The 24,150-nt window shown below is 41.9% G+C and overlaps 1 protein-coding gene across 4 annotated transcripts in view; it reads right to left on the minus strand.

The window, feature by feature from the left end:
• Positions 1-485: 485 nt before the first annotated feature.
• EPSTI1 (epithelial stromal interaction 1) overlaps positions 486-24,150 on the minus strand; it is an 89,443-nt gene continuing 65,778 nt past the window's right edge. The window contains exons 12-13 of one of the 4 annotated variants that reach the window (XR_011149795.1): positions 23,167-23,389; positions 20,037-20,862 (exon numbers count right to left, since the gene is read on the minus strand). The gene's annotated coding sequence lies outside the window, so the exon portion shown is untranslated. Of the gene's footprint in view, positions 813-20,036; positions 23,390-24,150 lie in introns of those variants that run through there. The other 3 variants (XR_011149794.1, XR_011149803.1, XR_011149793.1) reach the window with 3 other exon arrangements.

Below are 24,150 nucleotides of genomic sequence, written 5' to 3' on the forward strand. Positions count from 1 at the left end.
ATGGAGGACTAGCCAGGTAAAGCCCTGAATATTAAATAATCACTTGTCATTCCTGATGTTGCTGCTTAGAGCTGGCATCATATTGTTTTGTTTAGGCAGAAACCGTTCAAAAACTTTTTCACCCTCTTGGTTTTACTGAACTGAGAAGACTAGTATTTATAAAGCAATTCTTCCAGAAGGGAAACCCTCACTCTTTTTATCCCTCAAGAAAGCCCCCAAATCTGAAACAAGTATAACACTGCCAAAATCTACCAACAAAGTAATCCCTGAAACAAATAGTCAGTGTTAAAAAGAATATGAGGCCATTCCAGAACAATTTCTTTTTAGGCAGTCTAGACAGCGTGACGGCAATAACATGAAGGATTTAGCTTTCCCAAGCTACATTTATTTTTTTTTTTAGCAGCCAAAAAGCTCTATAGGCATGGAGAACATACATCCAAGTTTTATTTTGTCAGTGCTGTTAATTTTTTATACACAGTGAAATAAATCGTAAAGGTGTAGGTGTTAGTGGAGCCTGAATACAATGAACTGGGGAGGTGGGGAAACTCTGTCTCCTGACCTCCAGGACTCTGAAGTTTAACTCTGTGATCCATACATTCAAGCCCAACTGAAATTAACTTCTGCTGAAGGCAAGACTTGACTTGTGCCTAGAGGAGGTTAACTCCAGAAACTGTAGTGGTCTTAACAGTTCATTTGCTCCCCAGGGAAAATACACTGAGAACCTGTAGCTGTGGCATGACTCATCTACTCACAATGTATGAGGGGCTGGAAATTCCTTCATTCCATGAAAATAGAGCATGTTCCCTAAGTATCTGGAAAACAGACACAGTGGTTTTCCATCAGGCAAAATTTTGCTTCTGTAAACCAGAATGAATAAAAATGGAAATGCGGGGATAAGAATGAATGCTGATTTCTAGAAAACTGGGGGACTGCAAATATAATTGACTGAAAGGTAACACATAGAAGTAAAACATCTTTATGTAGTGGTTGATATACTTATCAAAGTAATCTTTTATTTTTTAAAAAACTTTTATTTTTTTTTAAACGTGTAAACAGTCCATAGGGTAAATTCTTGTTAGCTGGAAACTTGATCACTAAAAGATGAATAGTCAATGAGTAGAAACACTACAGGACCAGACATCATTACATGAATGGCAGATGGCCTGAGCAGCCTTGCAAACTTTATGAAAGTTGTTTTCCATTTGAATGAAAATGAAGAGAAAATGTAATGAAATGAGGTTGCTCTTTCACAACCCATGGGTTGAATCCCACTCTTCCTGAAGCTGATGATGGTTTTGTTCCATGTATAGTGGCCACCTGCTGTAAATAGTTAGCTGAATTTCAATTTCAGCTATATTTTAGGGAAGAATCTGGGAAGAATGTGGCTCAAGGCTTTCTTTAGAGCAAGACGGTCAGTCTAACTTCCCAGTCCTACAAAAAAGACAGTTAATTCATATTTCTGGACTTTTATTTCCTTCAGGGTGATAATGTATCTGGTACTACATGCTTGTTCAGCACATTATTACCCTATCTTGGCTGGTGTCCCTGGGCAGTGCCCTCTGATAGATGGCATTAGTAATATTAATGATGAGAAAGAAATTTCACTATTGGCATTAGTTTCCTGTTCTGTGGAGAGCCTGAAGGTGTGCAAAGGGCTGGAAGGTGCTGGAGGATGCTGGTACTGTCTTTCCTCTGGGTCAGGATTAAGGCTGCTGAGGAGGATAAACCTGCCATGTGCTGTGCATTAAGCAGAAGTAAAGAGAGTTTTAGGTCGGGTCCATTACAAGCACCACATTTATTTGTGGTGTAGCAACAACAGCAGCAGTAATTGTAATAGAAGCAGCCATAGTTGTAGTAGTAGTTATAATAACGAATTATTATAGCAAATTAACCAGCTGCCCTTTTTCAAAGGAGTTGTTATCATTTGGGGGCAGAAAAAGGAGGCCTGTGGGGAGTATGGGGTCTTCTAACTCCACCACACTAATTGTCCCTATTACTGCTCTTATTAATCTGTTTGGTTATTTCATTAATCTGTTTGGCTACAGCTAGAATTAATGCTTAAGGCAGTTCTTCTGTTGTGTACTTCCCCTGGCTGGGACTCCTCCAATTTCTGGAGCATTAGCTCAAAGTAGCTTTTGCAGCAGCTTTGAGAATACCTTCACTGAGATATGCATAATGCATTATTTACTGAGACATTCCTAAAGAAAAAGCCTGCCCTTTAAAATAAACTTTACTAGACCTAGCCAAATAGATTTAGAAACATTAGAGCTAGAGTATTTTTATCTACATGAAAAGATTCCTTTTTTTTAAACAACCAACAGCTGTGCTTCATGGATAAGCCCCAGCAGAAGAAAACATGTCCATAGCTGTTACAGCTACTTTAAAAGGCTATTGCCAATACCTAGCTTTGCCACTTTCTTCTCAGAGTTTGGAACTTCAAAATAAAGTTATTTCTTTTCTAAATATCGTCTGAACTGCAAAATATACTCTTCAGGATTTCCTCCATAATTTTCTGTACAGAGACAAGGTGAACAAACACAGGGCTACTCTAAACCAGAAACTTTCTCATTTGTATGAATGTGGAACGCCCTCTTATTTAAAAGTCAAAGACTTTGGTGGTCTGAGTTCTTTTGCTAAGCATGTTTGCTTTCCTGGAAGGCAGTATGGAATTTCACACAGGATTTGCTCAGGAAGGAAAATTATTATACTGTAGACATTTAAGCTTTGTATATACTTTGGAAGATGGTAGCCATCACATTTAAACATATTCATTTTCACTTCATTCCCTGATGTCAGTTCCCAAGAAGATTCTGACAAGGAGGCCAAGAAGAACCAGCCATAGTTTCATTCTCAAGGAAGCTGAAGATGTTACAAATACTGGCACCACCATCAGCATTGAATGCACTGACTAGTAGCACTGGGGTGAGACAAATCCATATTGCAGCTGAGCAGGGACACAATTCACCTTAGGAAAAGCCATTTTAAGACCTCTTTTGCAGAGCTGCTTGCAGCTTTGTTGCCTTGCAGTTGCATACCATGCCCTGGGAATGGTACTGCAAACTGTTCAGTGGATTAAGGAAGCACTTATGAGGTCCATGTATCCCTAATTTGCTCCAAACTCTGTTGTCTCCCATTTAAGCATGCTGCCACTCAGGCCCTGCCTTTGCACCTCAGAAAAGAGGAGCTTTACTCATCCTGTTTCATTTTGACATGTAGACAGCTGATTCTTTGATCCAACTTCTTGTTAAAAAACCCCTCTGTGAGTACAGCTTGGAGCTATCCTAGCAGCATGGTAGACACAGGGAATGTCCAAGGGACATGAAACCATAAAAGCTGGTTGTGCTTTAGCAGCAGGCTATGCTGGAAACGGTGCTGATTGAACTATCGGTGGTATATTGTGGTTATTTGCAGTTGACTGCCTCATCACTTTTCATTGGGGAACTGAAATGGAATTTGGGGGTGGATATGGTATTAATTAGGAAGGAAACTGGCTGCAATATGCTTGGAGATAAAAATCTTTTCTGGTGGGAATCTGGGTTTGTACCCTGTCCAAATTGTTAAAGATGCATTTTACTGCAAAAGATATTTTTATGCAGTTAGATCTCACTAGAGAACACGTGAATTAAACATGAAGATGATTGGATTAATGAGGAAAAAAAATTAGAAAAAAGACTTTTCAGCTACAACAGATTATTAAGAATTAAGCTTTTATTGGTAATGCCTGCTAATTACCCCATGCATAGCTCCCACATCTATGCAAGTAGTTAGGCAGTTCTCATCATCATGGCACTTTACATTATTCATTTGGCCACTCTGAGAGAAGCATGAGATCATTATAAAACATTCACAAACCCATGGATAGCTACAACATCTGTCCTATAGCTCATAAGTGCTATTGAAGCACATCTTACACACCAGCAGTATATAACGGTGTGCAATTTTTAAAAGTTAGGTAAGAGTTTGACAGCAAATTCTCATTAAGGCTTTGTGGCATTGATCAACCTCAGACACCAAAACAGAGCTTCTTCAGGCTTTTCAGGAGTTTATTTTCCTTCCCAATTGCAGAGCACAGCTTCCTGCAATTGAACTGGCCCTGCATGGGGTCCCTTACTCTACTGGGCTCTAAGTGTAAATCAGGGCAACACAACTACGGCAGCAAGAGTGGAAAAGAGAAGTAAAAAAATTGAAGGATGCCCGCTGATTACAGTCAGATGTAAATCAATGAGAAACACCACAGGAAAGGAATCAGGGGAATTGGGGTGAAATGCTGTCTGGGAGAGGAAAAGACAGGTTAAAGGATGTGCTAGGAGACTGAAATTCATCAGAGGGCTTGTAAAACACAGGAAAGACTAGATTATAGGGAAGAAAAGCAGAATGTGAAAAGACTGAGTGGAAACTGTAGTGATTGCAACTCTAGCAATCAACAGGAAAGTTGAAAGCTGCCAGCAATCCAGGAATTTTAATTCAAGGAAAGACTAGAGCCAGGCTGACAGTCAATAGGAAAACGGAAGTCTGGTCTCCCAAAGAAGGTTAATGAAGGAGGGGGGGGGGTGGGAATTCAGGAAAAGGGAAGTTGAACTCACAAGGTAGAAAAGGCACAAGCAGTTGGATTTCCAAAGACAAGGAAGATAAAAAGGGAATAGAGATGGATTTGGCAGGAGAAGGCAGTAAGTGGGAGACTGGCATCTCTGCAGCAGCTTTGGGAATCAGAAAACAGGTGCCTTGAGCCAGGGCTCAGCAAGACCCAGAAACACCAGAAGCAAGCAAGGAAGGAGGGGTCAAAAAAGCCTTTGTGGGAAAGCTGACAAAAATCAGGGAGATGGGTTAGAGTGGTCCTAACATCTGGGTGGCACCAGACAACTGTGAGAAAGAGACTGCAGCCCAGCAGAGGAGCTAATTTGGGACACACCATCATAATGCAAGTCCAGTTGCTTTGTGGGGACTGTTGTGGCAAGAACAGTTTTGTATTTCTTTTACCAAACTGTATGCTCCTAAGACCATCCAGGGTCTGAAAAGCTATGACTGTGACTTGTGCCTGCTGACTGGAGGAGAAAGAGGTGTCTTAAGTAAGAGCTTTTACCATTTATATTAAAACTATATTTTGTGCATGACACAAAATTTGGGAGGGAGGGAGCAAGTGATCAAAAAGGGCAACAATTTCCCTCTACTGGTGGAAGATGTTGGGCTTTTCTGGAAGCTCAGAATCATGACTTTCCCTAAAGAGCTTCACGAAGAGGAGCTATCTCTTACCCTGATGTGCTTGGCTGGTAAGCTTGCTTTTAGCCACAGCATTAAAATTAGATGTCAGAAAACTCAAGGTCAAGCTTTAGTTTTTATCTAAGCTTTAAATTATTAAAAACTTTAAGGACACACTTTAGGAGGGATCCATGGTTGGAAAGCTAGTGGAAAATATAGCACATCTGCAGAGCAGCTCTAGTTATTTATACAGAAGACCTCTTCTGCACCAGAGCAATTTCAGTCCACAAAATGCTCATAGATGCAGTGCCACCTTTTGGACAAACGGATGTCATGTTAGGTCAGGCATGAAGTTGAAAGAAGGAGAGAGAAATAGCAGGTGACATTCAGACCCTGGCCAAAATCGGCTCTCTGAGAAATGATCAGTAGCAAATGAAGAAGATAACTGGAAGCAGTACTCAGAAATGGCTGTCTGCTTTTCTTTAGGAAATGTAGGTCTTTATTTCCCAATTTATTTGAAAAGGCTTTTAAGATCAGTGTGGTCCACAACCGTTAAAAAAAAAGGGGGGAAAAAAGGCAAGCAAAAAATAAATAAGAGAAAAAAAGCACACATGGTTATGCAGAACTGGAGTGTGGGTGTTAACTCAGTGCTGGGCCTTGTACTGTCAGAGAAGCAGCATCAAATTCTCCAGAGACTGCAAATCTACAGTGAATGATCTTCACTATTTAGAGAAGAACATTCAAACAAACATGTATGCCATCATCTAGATCCAAGGGGACCGCTGCCATGGTCTTGGAGATTTAAGGGCTGACAGCACAGAATCTGTATGTAGTTCTTGTCTAGCAAAGGAATACTTTAAATGATATATCACTCATCTTCAGTGAACTGTAAAGTCTATGTATTACCTGCACTGGCCAAAGGATCAACAAATAAGAAGGAAGACAACCATACAGAAAGGTGAACCGATTAGTCTGGAAATCACATATCCACCCAGTGGTGCCCTCCTGCTCTGCTGTACATCCTTTAGGTAATCTCTGTAGGTTAACTATTTCCTTGAAAACACTAAAAGGATATTGTGCAAATAAAGTGGAAGTATCATGAAAAAAAACCCTAGTCTCGGCATCTTTTGGCAGTGTAAATCTTTTGGATTCTGGTACCCAGGCCAAATCTGACAATGAGGTCTTATATAACTTCCTTCATTTCTTCTCCCTGTACCATAACAGCAACAGTGGGCATTGCTTGGTAGCCTGTCACAAAATGATATCCATGTGCAGAACAGTCATTAGGGTATCCTAGTATTTTCCTGGAAATGCTGTAATAAGGACTTGCAATCTGAAGGTCAATATTCTACTACAGACATCTGCTACTGTCATGTCTAATACCCACCACGGAGATGGCAGAATAAAATTACCATAGCATCTTTAAGATTTCTCTGTTTTGTCACTGCTACCACCTTCTTCAGCCTCCACCATATGTCCTAGGGACCAGACACAGAGTTCAGGGATCTGGGGACCCTTCTCATTTTGTGTGAAATTACTGGCAGGTATCTTGGTGGTCCCGAGAACCACCATGTATTTAATCTGACCCTCTCCTGTGTGCCAACACAGGGGTTGTTATTAGACTCCTCTGTCTGCCTCCTTTTCTTCTCACCAACTTGGCTGATTGCAGTGGCAGATAGTTTTCTTGAGAAAGGTGAGTTACAGAGTGTGTATGCATTGCTTTCTAGTAGGAAAGAGGTGCTTTCAAGAGTGACACAAAGTCCTTGTTCCCAGTGGCATATCTGTGCTAAGGCAGCTTTCCTTTCTCCAGTGTTTCACTTGTCTTTGACAATAGGTATTATAAAGCATCCTGTCTCTATGTCCCAGCCTATTCCAATAATGCTGTGGATTGAGTAAGATTTAATCTACAACTAAAACAAAAATATAATGAAGAAAATGCATTTCAAGTGACAGACACTCTTTTAGTTCAATCCCAAATGAGATATTTTTGTTTAGTTTTGTGTATTTCTGTCATGCTTTAAAAAATAAAATGTAGCTAAAGTTAGTCTTGAAATACCATTAGAAGAATACTACCGATAATATATGTAGAATACTACATGCTTCCAAATTTTGAAATACTTTGATTGTTCCAGTATTAAAAAAGAGTATATAAGAATTTCATTACACATGCACACACACAAAATCTATTTGTTTTCATCTGTAAATATTTGTGCATTTTGTCAAATATTCAAATATTGTCAGTGAAAATCATATTTTTCCCTAGTGAATAAATGATGCAAATGATAAAATATGTCTCATTTTAATCACATCTTCTATTTCAGGTATGCATAAATAAAATTGTGTTTGCTTTCAATTAACAATGGACTAAAAAGAAAACATTAAAGAAATGAGGGCAGACCTCTCATGGAAAATTATACTAGAAGTTTATATTATACTCAGATTAAGTTAAAATGCCTCTACTTCACCTTTTGTGTGGTGGGGGCACGTACCAGCAAATGGCAAATCTCTGCTTACGTTTTTTATGCTCTGTGCTTTCCTGTTCTTTTGCCATTACCGTACTGTGCTGTTTTGCACTTCTGTTGGCCTTTTGAAAAGCCATCTTGTGTTGAGTGTCTGACAGTATGACAAGACAGTTAAACCAAAAGAAAAGTGATAGTGTGTAGTTCTGCACACACCCAGCAGCTGCCATGTCTATGATTCTGCAAGCAGGAAAGAGGTGACTGGGGAATGCAAAGCTAAGGGCCTGACTCCAACTCTTCTCTTACACCAGCAGGCACCAAAAAATTCAGATGCAGTAGAATGGAATGTCAAGCCATTGTTTGTCTTGTCATGGGCAACTTAAACCTGTTAACAGGAGCAAGGCTTCCTTAACACTTTCCCCAGATAATAAAGTTTGGTAGAATTTAAAATGCTTTAAAAGGAGGACATGAGTTTTTAAAGTGGTGGACCAGCAATCTCCTCAGCTTTGGGGAAAAAAATGCCCAAATCTCATTCATAAAGCAGTCTCCTATACATAAGATTGAGGAAATTAGGAGTTAGGCCTATTAAAAATACAGAGTAAAGTAGCTGCCATGCATAAGAATAAGGTGATGGGTTAAACCTGAGGTCATGCTGCAATTATTTTTCCTGAGGTACTAAGCATCTCCAAATCATCATCCAATATTCATGCCAATATGCTGCAATTAGAGATGACTAAGTAGCAATACACAGACAGTACTGAGGGAGGAAAATTGCAGACACTTCTGCAGAAAACTTCTCTTCACAAGTGCAACAAGAAGGTCTTCTCATGAGTGCATCAATTTCAATTAGGATACGAAGTTAAATTTTCAAGTACACAGGCAGATGTTGTTTTCTCTTGACAGGACTGATATTGTTCAAGCAAAACAAACCCTCTCCAGAATGAACATAGCTAAAATGAGCAGCTCTCGAGGTAAGAGATTGTCCCACGTATTAGAAGGTGAACCAGTATAATTGCTTTTAAAACATCACTGTAGTTACTCCATTACCTACATTCTCTATAGCTACACACGGAATTGTGTTTGTGTCTTTCTCTGACGATCGAAATACTGTGCTTTTCTATGGTTATTGTTGAGTCACAAATCAACCTGCTAGGAGTCTGTTATCTCACCTGAATGCCATTAGAAATCCAATGATGCACCCACAGCTGGCATGACATAAAAGTGACAATGCATGCTAAGTCTGTAGAGTGCAGGTGACCCACCCCCACTTCCCATGGAGACTTTCATTATTTCAGTGGGAGTGGCCTTGTAGAAAAGAGTTGGTTGTTCTAAGAAGCATTTCATCTTAGTGTAAAAGGGTGAATTTCACACACTTTGAGGGATTTGCATCCAATTACATTATAGCTGAACCAAAGTTATTTTCTGAATTCAAGTCTGGTAGGATATTTTCTTTGTTTACTGGTCTGATTTTCAGGGGAGAGACAGTTTATTGATTCAGCAACACAACAGATTTTGCAGATTCTGTCCACTGTGTCCTGGAGATAATAACACTCCAAAACATTACTGGAAGGTTGGTGTGGGACCAAACCCCTCAAATCTTCCTGCCTTGCCCGTAGCAGTTTATGTTGTTGTTTGGATCTGCCGGGATGCATGGCTTGAGCAGAAACCACAGGTCAGTGGACACAGAAGGTAGTGCCTAGGAACAGAGTGCTCATACTTTTACTTGCACAGTTCCTACAATATTGTTGTGCGTGTGGAAATACTCTGCATGCAGAAGGTTTGAGGCTTGTTTACATGAGGAGCAGTCAGCAGAGAACAACTGGGGCAGCTGGGTCAGTTATAGCTGGCTTTGGAGAGAGGCAGAAGGAAGATGTTCTGCTGATGGGGTGCTTAGTGCAACCAGTGTGTGTCCTTCCCTATTCCTAATTGACAGCATTGGAGCATCCATATTAATAGTCTGCAGCCAACTGTTCCTAAGAAAATCCATGAGAGTTGCCTTACATATTCATACCTGCTCTGTATGTGCAACTCGGGCACTGAAGGAGCAAAAGAGTGTGAACAAAATGTATGTGGGCCTGTAATGCTGTTATGCAAATGAGCTTTCTGGAAGTACAGATTAGCTTCTATCTTATTCATCAGCAGAAAGTTAAACACAAGATGGAGGAATTCACTGAATTCACAGAACGTCTGGGTTGGAAGAGACCTTCAAGATCACCAAGTCCAACCCATGCCCTAGCACCTCAACTAGATCATGGCATTGAGCGCCATATCCAGTCTTTTTTTAAACACATCCAGGGATGGTGATTCCACAACCTCCCCAGTCAGTCCATTCCAGCACTTTATCACCCTTTCTGTAAAAAACTTTTTCCTAATATCCAACCTATATTTCCCTTGATGCAGCTTGGGACTGTGCCCTCTCGTTCTGTCAGTTGCTGCCTGGTAAAAGAGGTCAACCCCCACCTGACTACAACCACCCCTCAGGAAGTTGTGGAGAGTGAGAAGGTCACCTCTGAGTCTCCTTTTCTCCAGGCTAAACAATCCCAGCTCCTTCGGTTGTCCCTCACAGGGCTTGTGTTCCAAGCCCTTCACCAATCTCATGGCCCTTCTCTGAACGTGCTCGAGTGCCTCAATGTCGTTCCTAAACTGAGGGCCCCAGAACTGGACACAGTGCTCAAGGTATGGCCTCACCAGTGCCAAGTACAGGGGAAGAATGACCTCCCTGCTTCTGCTGGCCACACTATTCCTGATACTGGCCACAATGCCGTTGGCCTTCTTGGCCACCAGGGCACACTGCTGGCTCATGTTCAGCCAGCTATCGACCAGTACCCCCAGGTCCCTTTCTGCCTGGACACTGTCCAGCCACTCTGTTCCCAGCCTATAATGTTTCAGGGGATTATTGTGGCCAAAATGCAGTACCCGGCACTTGGACTTAATAAACTTCATCTTGTTGGACTCTGCCCATCAATCCAACTGATCCAAGTCTCTCTGCAGAGCCCTCCTACCTTCCATCAGATCGACACATGCTCCCAGCTTAGTGTCATCTGCAAATTTACTAATGAAGGACTCAATTCCCTCATCCATGTCATCAATAAAAATATTGAACAGAACTGGCCCCAGGACAGACCCCCTGAGGGACACCACTGGTGACTGGCCACCAGCTGGGTGCAGCTCCGTTCACCACCACTCTCTGGGCCCGGCCATCCAGCCAGTTCCTAACCCAGCAAAGAATGCTCCTGTCCAAGCCATGGGCTGCCAGCTTTTCCAAGAGTATGCTGTGGGAGACAGTGTCAAAGGCCTTGCTGAAGTCCAAATAGACAACGTCCACAGCCCTTCCTGCATCTACCAGGCGGGTCATCTGGTCATAGAAGGAGATCAGGTTGGTCAAACATGACCTACCCCTCCTAAACCCATGCTGGCTGGGTCTGATACCCTGGCTGTCCTGTAAATTCTGTGTGATGACACTCAGTACAAGCTGTTCCATTACCTTAACCAGGTACTGAGGTCAGGCTGACTGGCCTATAGTTACCAGGTTCCTCCTTCCTACCCTTTTTGTAAATGGGCCTCACATTGGCCAGCTTCCAGTCATCTGGAACCTCAACAGTGAGCCAGGACTGTTGGTAAATGATGCAGAGTGGCTTTGCAAGCTCATCTGCCAGCTCCTTCATCACCCTGGGATGGATCTCATCTGGTCCCATAGGTTTAAGAATATCCAAGCATCCCAGCAGTTCTCTGGCTGCCTCCTCCTGGATAACAAGGGGACCATTCTGTTCACTGACACTATTAACCAACCCAAGAGGACAGTTCTGAGGACAAGCCATCTTTCCGCTAAAGACTGAGTCAAAGAAGGCGTTAAGTACTTCTGCCTTCTCCTCATCTGCAGATACTAAGTTCCCTCCCTCATCCAATAAAGAACAAAGGTTGGTCTTACCCTTCCTTTTACCATTAATATATTTGTAAAAACATTTTTTATTATTCTTTACAGAAGTCACCATCTTAAGTTCAAGTTGAGCTTTGGCCTCCCTACTTATTTTCCTACATGCTCTAGCAGCCCTCTTAAATACTTCCTGAGAGACCTGACCCTCTTTCCAAAGATGATACATCCTTTTTTTATTCCTAAGTTCGTCCAAAACCTCCTTGCCCATCCAGGCTGGACGTTTACCTCGTCGACTCATCTTTTGGCACACAGGAACAGTCTGTTCCTGTGTCCTCAAGATCTCTGTTTTGAAGCATGTCCACCCTTCCTGAACTCCTTTGTTTTTAAGGGCTGCTTCCCAAGGAACTCTCTGAATAAGTCTCCTAAATAGGCCAAAGTCTGCCCTCCGGAAGTTCAGTGTAAGAGTCTTATTGATGCTCCTGTTGATGTCACCAATTATCAAGAACTCTATTATTTCATCATCACTCTGCCCCAAGCGGCCTCCAACCACCACATCTCCCACCAGCCCTTCTCTATTTGCGAACAACAAGTCTAACATAGTCCTTCCCCTGGTTGGCTCACCCACCAGTTGTGACAAAAAGTTGTCATCCATACATTCTAAAAATTTCCTGGACTGCTTCTTATCTGCTGTATTAAGTTCCCAGCAGATGTCTGGCAGGTTGAAGTCACCTACAAGAACAAGGGCTGATGATCCTGAAACATTATCTAGTTGCCTATAAAATAAGTTGTCCACTTTTTCTTCCCGGTTGGGTGGACGATAACAGACTCCCAGTAGGATGTCAGCCTTGTTGGCCTTCCCCTCAATTCTTACCCATAGGCATTCAACTTCATCAGTTTCAATACCCATGGCATCAGCAGCCTCCTTAATATAAAGGGCCACCCCTCCTCCTTTTCTCCCTTTCCAGTCTCTTCTGAAGAGCTTGTAACTGTCCAATGCAGTGCTCCAGCTATGTGAGTCATCCCACCACGTTTCAGTGATGGCGACTACATCATAGCTTCCCTGCTGCACCATGACCTCCAGCTCTTCTTGTTTGTTACCCATGCTGCGTGTGCTGGTATACATGCACCTCAGCTGGCCTACTGATTTCACCCCTAACTCAGGCCACCGCCCTTGGGCCTGCTTCCAGACAGCCCAGCTGCATCCCCTTCCCCCTTCAAACCTAGTTTAAAGCCCTCTCAATGAGGTCTGCCAGTTCATGAGCTAAAAACCTTCTGCCCTTAACAGAGAGATGTATCCATCTGGTTCCAGCAGGGCAGGTACCATAAAAGTTGCCCCATGATCAAAGAATCCAAAATTTTGCTGATGACACCAACCCTTGAGCCACTTGTAAATGATGTGAGTTCTCCTATTTCTTCCATCATTTTTCTCCGCCACGAGAGGGACTGAGCAGAACACTACCTGTGCCCCTGTCCTATCAACTACTTGACCCAGTGCCCTAAAGTCCCTTTTTATTGCCTTAATACTCCTCTTTTCAATCTCATCACTGCCAGCTTGGAGTATCAGCAGTGGGTAATAATCAGAGGGCTGAATCAGCCCAGGAAGTCCCTCAGTGATATCCTGTACCCGGGCTCCAGGGAGGCAGCAGACTTCCCTGTGGGATGGGTCTGGTCGACATATAGGGCCCTCTGTTCCTCTCTTTTCTTCTTGATGTTAGAGGTGGTGATCCTTCTTACAAATGAATCATAATTGAGAGGCTCACTGGGCAGATAATTTTCTTCTAAATCTTCTGAATCATCTATATCTAAATCATCTGACTGGCTCTCTAGATCCAGGGCCTCATACCTATTCTGAAGTGACACCTGACTAGGGAATGGGAGGAATTTTTAATACTACCTCCCTGAGCAGGGACCCATTTCCACTCCCCTTCATCTTCCAGGTGCTCGTCTATTGCCTGAGAGTGGAGGGCATATGGGCCCTCTGACTCGGGGTGTGTCTCCCTTCAAGATGAAAGGGCTGAGCTCCACCAGTCTATTTCCCTTTCGCTTTCCCTGATACTCCTTAATCTTTCAGCTTCCTCCCTAAGCTCTGCCACCAGCGAAAGGAGGTCACTCACCTGTTCACACCGCAGGCAAGCCTCCTCCACAATACCCCCTGAAACCACCAATAAGCTCAAACATTCCAGGCAGGAGTGGGTCTGTACAGATGTATCCTTTTTGGAGGGCTCCCGCTGGCCACATACACTTGTACAAACTACAGTTTTTGACCGTGTTGAGACCATTACTAACAGAAACCGCAAAAACAGCCAGCCACCAGACACACCTTGAACAATACACAGCAACCCTTACTAGCAGAAAGAAAAACCTAAAGCCCTACCTGCGCGAAGTGCCGCCCGAACTGCCACGGCCACACCCCAGAGACATGCCACACTCCCTAGAGGCCTCTTCTAATCAGTCACTCAGCAACTAGGGAAGCTCCACCCCTTCCTGCTGACTCCTCACTCACAATGGAAGCCTCTTCATCCAGATCTCCTCTGTCTGATTTTGCAGTTTTTCTAGAGATCTTTTCAGGTGAAAAAATGCTCAAAAATAAACACTCATGTGGTATCAGGCAGCATTTATGATGCAAAAGAGACTGTATTTTGACAATACCAATATTTTCTATAATTGGTAAGACCGCAAAAGTACATACTTGACTGAACTCTTGAGTGGCAAGTATTTTACTTGTAGTAAACAAGATCATCAGAGAGGCATTCACAGGATGAGACCAAATCAGTGAGCGAGCAGCAGATGGGGCTTGAGATTCAAAAATGAAGAGCATGGGCGACTTCATCTCCTAAATCTATTATTGATTAAACCATGAACAGTCAAGACTCTCATTTCACTCACGTTTAGTGCAGCGGCTCTTGGCTGCCAAGCTTAGGGAGCGAGCAGCCTAGCCAGAATTAGAAAAGAGCTGGATAGCAAAGCATATGCAGATAAAGTGCAACCATATCATTGTTGTTAATATTAACTCTTGCACTGCTGAGGCCATTTGCACAGATACTAAAATCAGAGAAAAAAATCTATGGCAGTAGTGGTGCCAGCACGTACACAGGTGTCACAAATTCCTTGTAAGTGAGTAACTGATGTCTTGAGTACCACTATCTGCAACATCTCCTTTCACTCCTTCCTACTGCAACTCTCGCTTTCTCATCCCTGTAGTGGCTGATGCACATCTACAGAGGTACAGACAGCACTGCCCCCTCATCAGAAAGTGATGCTTTGATTTTGTTTTTCTCCCTCAGCATCTAGTCCAAAGTAACAGCCTTTCTTTCCTATCATGTTGGCTTCTATTTTTGTTTTTTTTGGACACTGTTGGTTTTTTGGGAGACTCTAAGTTTTGTCTCCAACCTCTTCTTTTTTTCATTACAGAGTACTTTCTTTCTTCCACCTTTTCTTTTAACAAAATCTGGACACTTCTTGGGATCTTAACCCAGTGTAATGACTGCTTGGTTCTGTAAATCAAAGGCTGCCTAAGCTGTTAATAGAGTTATCGCTCAGTCTTTCCTACTTCCTATTCTACCATGTGAACAGGGAAATTTCACCCAACAAAGCCACTGAATATCCAAAGACAGTGCATAGGATTGAATTCTTATTGTTCTGTGTTCCTTCTTCCTGAATGATAAGGTTCCTGCTGACTTTAAGTGATTTCCCTAAGGGCAATCAGTAGCACCAGTAGGCTTTGAACTGCAAAATTCTACATCATGCTCATCCTGAAAATTTGCTGTCCTCGTACTTGCAAATTGTGGACTGAATCTGAGTTTTTCAGACAGCACTTCTGCTACGCTCCTCTGCCTAACAGTGAGCGTAGAGCAGGCCTTGGGAAAGGTATTGCACTGTGACAGCCTCTGTCCCACTGCTTCAAAAAAAAAAAAAAAAAAAAAAGCCTGTCTCCATCTTCTTTACTCCCCCCACTCAGAGTGACTTTGTCAGCTATGTCTATTTTAAGCCTTAGTGGTAAATACTGCAGTTTCCAGATGGAAGGTCCTATCTGGAGCTAGATATCCACTGGCAGTGCATATCACATGGGGAAGTTGATGCAATCAACCACCAGAGTGCTTTTGATTCTGTGATAAATAAGACAGCAAAGGCCCTTTTCAGCTTCCAACAGCGCTTAATCCAAACAGAGCACGACCTGATCTACCTGCAAACCGTTGTCATCATATTCTGCTCTCTGTTTTGCCTCAAGGGATGGTTACATCTAGCTCCCTGCTAGACATACTTGGCCACGTTGATTCTGCTCCACTTCTTAAGAGCTCAGGTCTTTAGGAAAGCAGTAATAATTGCCAGTGGTGTCCAGAGATTTATAGGCTTGCTCTATATCCTGTAGGCTTCAATCCTTTCCACTTGTTCAAAAACCCCTGAGATGGCTAGATGAGCTGGTTTATTTTTTGCATTGGGCTCTTTTTTCTCTCCCATCTAAATTTATTAACATGATTTTCAATTACTTTTAGAACCCTGATAGTAATTTATTTTTAATTATCTACACTATGTAGCTGTAACTTGCTAAATAATCAGGTCAGTTTAAGGTCTCTCTCTGAAAACGAGTATTACAGTCATGGAAAGGCTCTCAATCTAGTTCTATTATTGCTATTAATTCTAATTAAAATAATACTTAGTACTTATCTAGCAGTTTTATGTCTGGAGTATTTTGTAAACATTTACTGATTCATTTTCACATAATTATTGCAAGATAGGCAGGAAATAACAGTTAAAAATCTGTAGCACAGAGTAAAAAGAAGAAAATCACTTGTCTACAATAAAAGGAGTTCACGAGTGTGTATTACCCATAGACTCATTTTCCTGGAAATCTGGATAACTCCCAGTATATGCATGTGGACCCACCCACCGTACAGCAGCAGAAACCACGTATCCTTGGCAGCACATAAGCTAGTGCACACTCTGTTTTCTCTCAGCAGGGAATAGATGGCAGAGAAGTTCACATCATCAGGTTCAGCTTGAAAAGAAGAAATTTAACCAACCTAGCATCAGGATTTAGAGAGACAGTAGGTCTCCCCATCTTGATTCAAGGCCGTAAAAAGAATTGGATTCCTCAGCATATGGTTAAGCACCAAGGGAAAAGGACTAAATAGACAAGATTGGATTGAAAGGAAGAGAATAGATCTGAAATTTAAATTAGGGAAGCAATGCTAAGTCCTTGGCCCTGTTACCAGATTTGACATTGACAGAGATTAGTCTTGGCACCATCAGTAATGAGAGAGTTGGGGTGCTTTTTAAGCTAAATTTGCTGCCAATATCTAAAAGATTTGCCATCCATGGATGAACACATTGTGTCAGAAGGCCAAGAGCTATTAATACAGTCACCACATAATGAGTGGGGAAGACCGAAGGAGCAGCTTGTGTAAGATTAAAGGCAGTTCCAAGTCAACACCATTTCTGCAGTGTTACAGTTCTGTGGATCAGCTACAGCTGAAGTCTGGAACTCCACTGCAAAACATCAGTGATGCAAAACCACTGATCAGCACATTTGCCAAAAGACGCCCAGGAGGCACATGCACATTATTTCCTCAGGAAAAAAAATAAAAAAGAGATTGATGGCTTTGCTTCTTGGGAAAGAATGATGCCAGTGTGACAGCTCCAGGCATGAGATGGATGCACAGTCTGATCACCAGCCACCGGAAAAAATGATGAAGAAGCCATTGCCAAGTGCTTCGAAGAGCTGTGTCATGAGTGTGCCACAGGCTGAAGGCTCCCCAGGACTTTTGCCATAAATGGGAAAAAGTTCCTCAAAGTGTATGTTGCTTGCAAATGGCTCCCAAGGGCAGGACCCACGCAGTCAAATGAAGCATGAAGCAGCATGAAGGCAGAGAAACCATTCTTGTCTGGGACTGGCCTGTTTTCAAAGGTGTAATGACAGGAGACATTATTGCCATGTAAACAATAGGCTGGGAATCTGCAAGGAGGGTTGTTTAGTGCAGTTATTCCTGCTGTCTTGAGATAGACTGGCACTGAAACAAGACAAAAGTGTATGGCATGAATTACTGGTTGTGAGTGGGCAGGAAATAGTGAAAGGGGTATACAGACAACAGAAAGGAATGTCGGATGCACAGTGCAGTCTCAACATATTATCTCCACTTACACCCCAAATGAGAAAGCCTTGTTTACTTTTATAGACTGTTGGGAGCATATTTAGATAGGACCTATGATAAGAAAGGAGCATTTTCAATTGGAAAGCTTTAAAAACAACCTGATGGCTAAAGCCCCGAAGAGTCCAGTTTATTGTTTTCTACTCTGGTGGGCAACTGCAGGGAAACCCTGGCTTGAACACAGTGTAGGTTCCTGCCCTGTGCCATCAGAAAACCTAGAAACCTCAGAAAATATCAGCTCAGCACATTATTTTGCCGTTTCCCTTTCTTAAGAAGCTGTGCATAGTTGTGAATTTCCTATCCCTATTTGTGGATGCCCCAACACTCTAGGTGTTACAGGCCAGGTTGGATGGGGCTTTGAGCAGCCTGGTCTATTGAAAGATGGCAGGGGTTTGGATCTAGATGACCTTTAAGGTACCTTCCAACCTTAACCATTCTATGATACCTGCTTCACCCTGAACAAGTAGTTCAGGAGTCTGGCATTTGCAGGAAAGAAAATTCATTTCACAAGCAGAATTGTTATTACAGCAAGGAGCAAAGTCACTGGAACCTTTAATAAGAATCTGGCAAGGTAAACAATATAGGAGCTTAGCCTACATGAAGTTCTGGGTTAGTGCCCATGGAAACAAAAATCTGCTGGAGCACACTGTATACTATTCAAAGGACTGAGTCATCTTTCACTCAAGATATCTCTATGTGGTGTGCACTGTGGATGAAAAGGTTGTCTCCATCCTGTCCCCAGTGCTGTGCTGTCAGATTTCCTTCAGTTTTGTAGTTAGGTCAGGAGCTGCACTGGCTTGCAATAGGCCCTGCTAAGGTCTTCTGTCCTAAGTCTTCACGGCTATGACCCAGGGGCAACGTTTCCTACATTTATTCTACATGGACATAGCCAGCACCCTTCCTACTTCTCATGAGTACTGGTCAGGAGTGGTTATACAGACTCCTGCTCTCCTTCCAATTCAGTAAATTCACTGCCAGTCTGGTAAAGGAAATTGCTTGATGGTTTACTGAATACTTGAAGATTTAAGGTTAATACTTTGATCCCATGGGAAAAGTTCAGCCACTGTCTCACTTCCTGTGCTTTGCCCAAACCAGGCTGTGCATAGGTGTCTTCACAGCCAAGTACATGTTGGGGTTCCTCAGCCTCCACACACGGCACACGGCCTGGGCCGGGGGCACTGGGGAAATGGTTGTTGTTCAGTTTGTTCAGGTTAACTTGTAACACTCAGAAGATGTTCATTAAATATCTGTTTTTAATGGGCGATGGGTGGAGTTTTTCAGAGTCATACCTTATGGACTGGGGCACGTGCTTCAGGCTCTCCTATCAAGGGAATTGTGCCGGAGAGGCCATTGTGTGCCTGCTGAAATCAGCTGCACACTGCCCCTAGGACATGAAAGCAACGATGGAGAAACTATGGCATGACAAATCTCCACCATTATCCAGGCAGTGAAAAGCACACTGCACTTGCTCAGAAAAATTTAAGAAAGAAACTGGCAGCGGCCATCTCTTGGGGTTAACGATTGGACCTGATGATCATAGAGGCAATTTCCAACCTTAGCAATTCTGTGAGAAGACAATTGATGCCAAAAAGGGTAGTGACATCCATGAGGAATGTGGCTGTGGGTGATCAATGCCGAGGCAGGGACACCCCTGAGGGATTGCAACCGTGAGCAACCCATGCTGGGACAAGAACATTTAGAGGGATTGTGGCTGTAGGTGACAATGTGGTGGGAAGAGGGGAGAGAGATGTTTCTGTACAGTTTAAAAATCTAGTATTTCTCTTCTTTTCATTAACACCCAGAGAAGTTTGTGGATGTTTGTGTTGACTGGCAGGAAATTACCTAAAGTAAGATTCCCCAACCTAAGGTTTTTCTGCCCATGGTAAATGCCCCACTGCATCTCACTCTAGGATTGTCAGTGGTATCCAAAGTAAAACAGAGATGATAATAGTAAGGATAATGAGAAACACATTCTGGACTCAGAATAATCAAGACAAAGTGAAGGACACATGGTAGGACAAACACTATCCATTTCCTTAAATTTCAATAAACATTTTATATATATATATATATATATATATATATATATATATATATATATATATATACACACGCACATATATTTATTTATGTATATATATACACATGCACATATATATATTTATGTATATATCTCTCTCTCTCTCATACCATTTCAAGTATATATAGATACATTTATGTATGTATATTCAAACACAGGGGAATCTTTGAAAATATTTTATATACATATATTAATTTCTATTATATATTACCATAGGTTATTATATATTAGCATTTTTATACATAAATTTTATATACAAATTTGAAACTGTGCACATAAAAATAATCTAATCCATATGTACTATACATATGTAGTAGATACAATATAACATACCATAAACAATTAAAAGATTAAGCCATATACTGTATGGGTTAATATTCTACTGCTCAGCCATCCAGTCTGTATCTCTGACAGACAATAGCTTTCTACATTAAAATTCAGATGATTTTTAAGTCTATATTAACAAAAACTTGAGAAATTTGACAGGGGATTATTGTTTATTTTTTAAAAAACCAAATTTTTTATTAAATGTGTTTTTCCGTATACATATCTGTGTTCTCCTGAAAAAAAGAAAAGGTCCTTTAAAATTGTTTTTATGAACATCAGGGGGAAAAAAAGTCTTTCCCTGCTTCTATGAGCAGGTTTTGCTCTTCAGTGGTCACCATTTCTGCTGATTCCCTGTCTTGGGAACCATGGGACAGCTCATGGCCAGTCCTGTCCAGAACCTGTTTATGAGAAGCGATGGAGTCCTAGGGACTACAGGAGCATCTGGGCTGGCCCCGTACAGGAGACCAGCAATGGACCAGCTGTACAATGAACCCATTACGTGAGAAACATTTATACTTAAGACAAAATGATTGAAGTGTCTGCTAACAATACATATGAGGACATTTTGCCTTGATATGTAGTGCGATGCCATTTTTTCTTTATAATATTTCTGTTCACCTTTCATGACCTAACGTAACGTAATTCCTTAATCATGGCAGTTTGACACCGTATCTAAATTTATGGCTAAGCGTACCTTTCATTGAAGTCAACCCCCTGCTGGAATCCCAGTGGCCATGAAAAGAAAATGTTCTCTTTCACTGTAGAAAAAAGCAAAGGTGTCTGCAAAAGAATGAATTATCTACTTAGCAAACTGCTTTTTAAATCTGTACTTTTAATGTGATGGGGTATTTAAAGTGACTTATTTTCCTTTTACTTTCTCTTGCTAACTCGTTGTTCAGGTACCAAAACGAAGAAAAGGAAAATTAGGTAAAAGAAAGCAGAAATGCTGATTGGAGAATAGATTTGATTTCTCACAGCACGGTCATGCTGTGGTTAGTTATCCACCTGCTCAAAGGCATACAAAGACTATTCAAATGCACCCTGGCTGAGGGAAACCTTACAGACCTGTTTTTAAGCAATACAAGGACATCCACGCTGCTGCTCATTTGGTGCTGGGTGAAAAGTTACAATAGTCTGACAGACTTAAAAGGAATGGCTGGAGAGATGAAGTGGGGAGCTGTCATCTGTGTAGTAAAAACAGGGTCACATTCAAGCTGTTTACAGTGACATTGGCTGAGGGTTTGGTCTTCCTTTTAATGCTGTTTTTTACTGAAATGCTATGGTGAAAAACCTGTGAAGAGCTAGGGCAGCTCTATGTGACATCTCATTTTACTTCTGGATACCAAGAGAGATCAATGTATGTGGGCCCCCAGCATTCTCATTTCTGTTGTCATTCCTCCAAAATTGAAATATCATGTACAGCAACTTATTATTTATGCCTTAATTTCCATGTGCCCAAGCAGCCAATCAGAAACATAAATGGACAAAGCCAATTCTACAATAAAACTGTATGTGTATTATATCACAGCCATATTATTCTGAATTTTTGCTGGTTTTGCCTAAGGATCAATGGATAACTGAAATACAACAGGAAATACTTTGTTTGCTTCTTAAGGAAAAACAGAACCACCCAATTGATAATAAAAATCAGTATGTGCTGTTCTGTGAATGCATTCTAGCGTGGCAATTAAGTATTGAGTAAATAATAAACATCTCAAAGCAAATCTTTTACAGACCAACTAACAGAAGTGGGTTACAAAATGTTCTTTTATAATAGGAAAAAGTGCTTCATTATCACTGGAAGCAACATGAAATAACCAATGTTACAATTCAATTCCTGGTGCTTTCCCAGCAGTCCAGTGGAATATTTGGTATTGTTTGGAAGGAAGGCATTCCTTTGTTTGAGAGTGTGGAAACCAGCATTTTCAAGACTTCTGAAATGGTGATGCTGTACTAACCCAGGAAAACAGAAAATATTCTCTGCATCCATCAAAGGTGGAGGTGTTTGTCCTCTTTTTAATCAGAGGGCCTTGAGAGCTATTTTGCTTCATAAAGGTATCCAGCAAATGATTACTTTCCATAATCACAGTACAAAAGGCATTGATTGTCCAGCTGGCAGAGTAGCTGCCCTTTAATTAGTCCAACCTGCAAGGTGGATGGTTGTCCATGACACAGTTTGCTGCTGGGGGAAGCATTGCTCATGCTGAAGTCAATGCTACTAATGACATCTGCTGAGCCAGGTTTCATCTCTCAAGGACAGCTTCTTTTTCTCAAAGATGCACCAACCTCTCAGGCTGCCTTGGGACAAGATCTCACTTCAGTGAGCCCTGAGCCTCACAAGCCAGAGATCCCAGCTCGTGGGAACATGACTCTTTGGGTTTCTGGATCTTGTAGCTCCCTATGAATGCTTTCCTTGGGAAGATGCCTGCAGCACTTAGGTTTGCAGTTTGGCTATAGCCTGAGTGGACAGGGTCACAGACAAGATGGGATGTCTCCTGGGGGCTTTGTTTTCTGTTTTTATTGAGTTCTTTGCTTGGGTAGTCAATTTTCCTGCGTATTTTCCAGCATGTTAGTCGAGAGTTTTGTTTGACCAGGAATGGCTTCCCTGTGTTGCGCCATGTATCACTAATCAATAAGACAGACGCAGAGACATAACGTGGAAATGAATTGATGCCTGCAAGGAGAGAAGAATGTGACTAATTATTGCTGAGCCACCTGCCACCACAGCCGGAATGGAACATCCCCACTGTTTGCTGCTAAGTTTAGCAGCCGACTGCTAGGTGTGAAGGCTTTCTGCCAGCAATGCAAATGCCTGGCACAAAAGGGTGCCTTCTCCATAGTATACCCCATGACTTGAGCTTTTGTAGATAAACTGGCCTCAAACTATCAGCCCAGGTGCTGCTAGCAGGATAGGAGGTGTACAGCTCACGTCATTTGCCAAGCTTTTAGGAAGGAGTTTTGAAAGCACTTTGAAACTGAAGCCAGAGACACGACCACGACCAGCAGTGCCAGCACTGATGCTGTTATATAGACATACCTGCTGTATGCTCTGTTGCAGGAAACTGTTTTTGAATAGTGTTTTACCTTTATAGATTGTGAGATGCTTGACAAAGACTGCCACAATCACCACCTTTTCCAGATGGGAAGACTGAAGCAGGGACACAGTAGCAACTACTTTTTTTCATCAACAAAGCAGCGGTAGAGGCTGTAAACAGACCCAGGTCATTTGCAGAATCCCTCCTGCATGTACTTTTCCCTAGTATCTGTGCATGCTTTCTTCTTCAATTCTTCTGGAAAGTAATTTGGTCTAAGAGAAAAGAAATTACAGATCTCACCTGAATCATTTTCAAAGCTAGTTATGTTGTTTACATCATCTCTAGACCTGCAAAGCTCAGTGATCAGTGTGGCTACCCCAGGTATATTGCACTTCAGCTTTGGCTGGTTTGTCATAGGACATAAGTGGTGCTCCTGCCTGTAGCAACTGTATTCATAATGCTTTGATATATAGCATTTTCTAGGGTCCTCGTGGTCTTCAGACAAATTGCCCTTTCCTTCTCTGTTTGCTGAATAATGAAGCTTTTCGTTCTCCTCCCAGGATCAACATGTGTCTGGGATTCCCTGAACATACTGAATAAATCACACTGATTTCTCTAGTGTTTTTGTGCACCTGTCTTTTTAATATGATTGCTATTCTAAAGCATGGAAAAATCTGCCAGCTCAACATTAGTCTCATGGTTGTTGGTTGTTTTTTTTCTTTTAAATCAGACTGGCTACATGTCAATCTGGAGAGTACGCTGTTTGCCTGCCACTGTGAAATGTTTAATTTGCTATCCTCCTCCTCCTTCATCCATTTCCAAATGGACACACAGACAAATAGGCAGGAAGACCTTCGCTTGCTAAAGTGGAAATATGTAGGACTGTATGGGAAAAGAGGGTACTATTTCAAATACCTTACATTTTGGATTTCCTGCTTAAAATCCCTTTGACGTTCATTTTAATTGGATTAGATTTGGAAATTAATTATCAGCACTTAGAGACAGCTTTACCTCCTCTGAGTCTTGCTCAGAT

The sequence above is a fragment of the Aphelocoma coerulescens genome, chromosome 1, assembly GCF_041296385.1.
Source record: "Aphelocoma coerulescens isolate FSJ_1873_10779 chromosome 1, UR_Acoe_1.0, whole genome shotgun sequence".
NCBI lineage: Eukaryota > Metazoa > Chordata > Aves > Passeriformes > Corvidae > Aphelocoma > Aphelocoma coerulescens.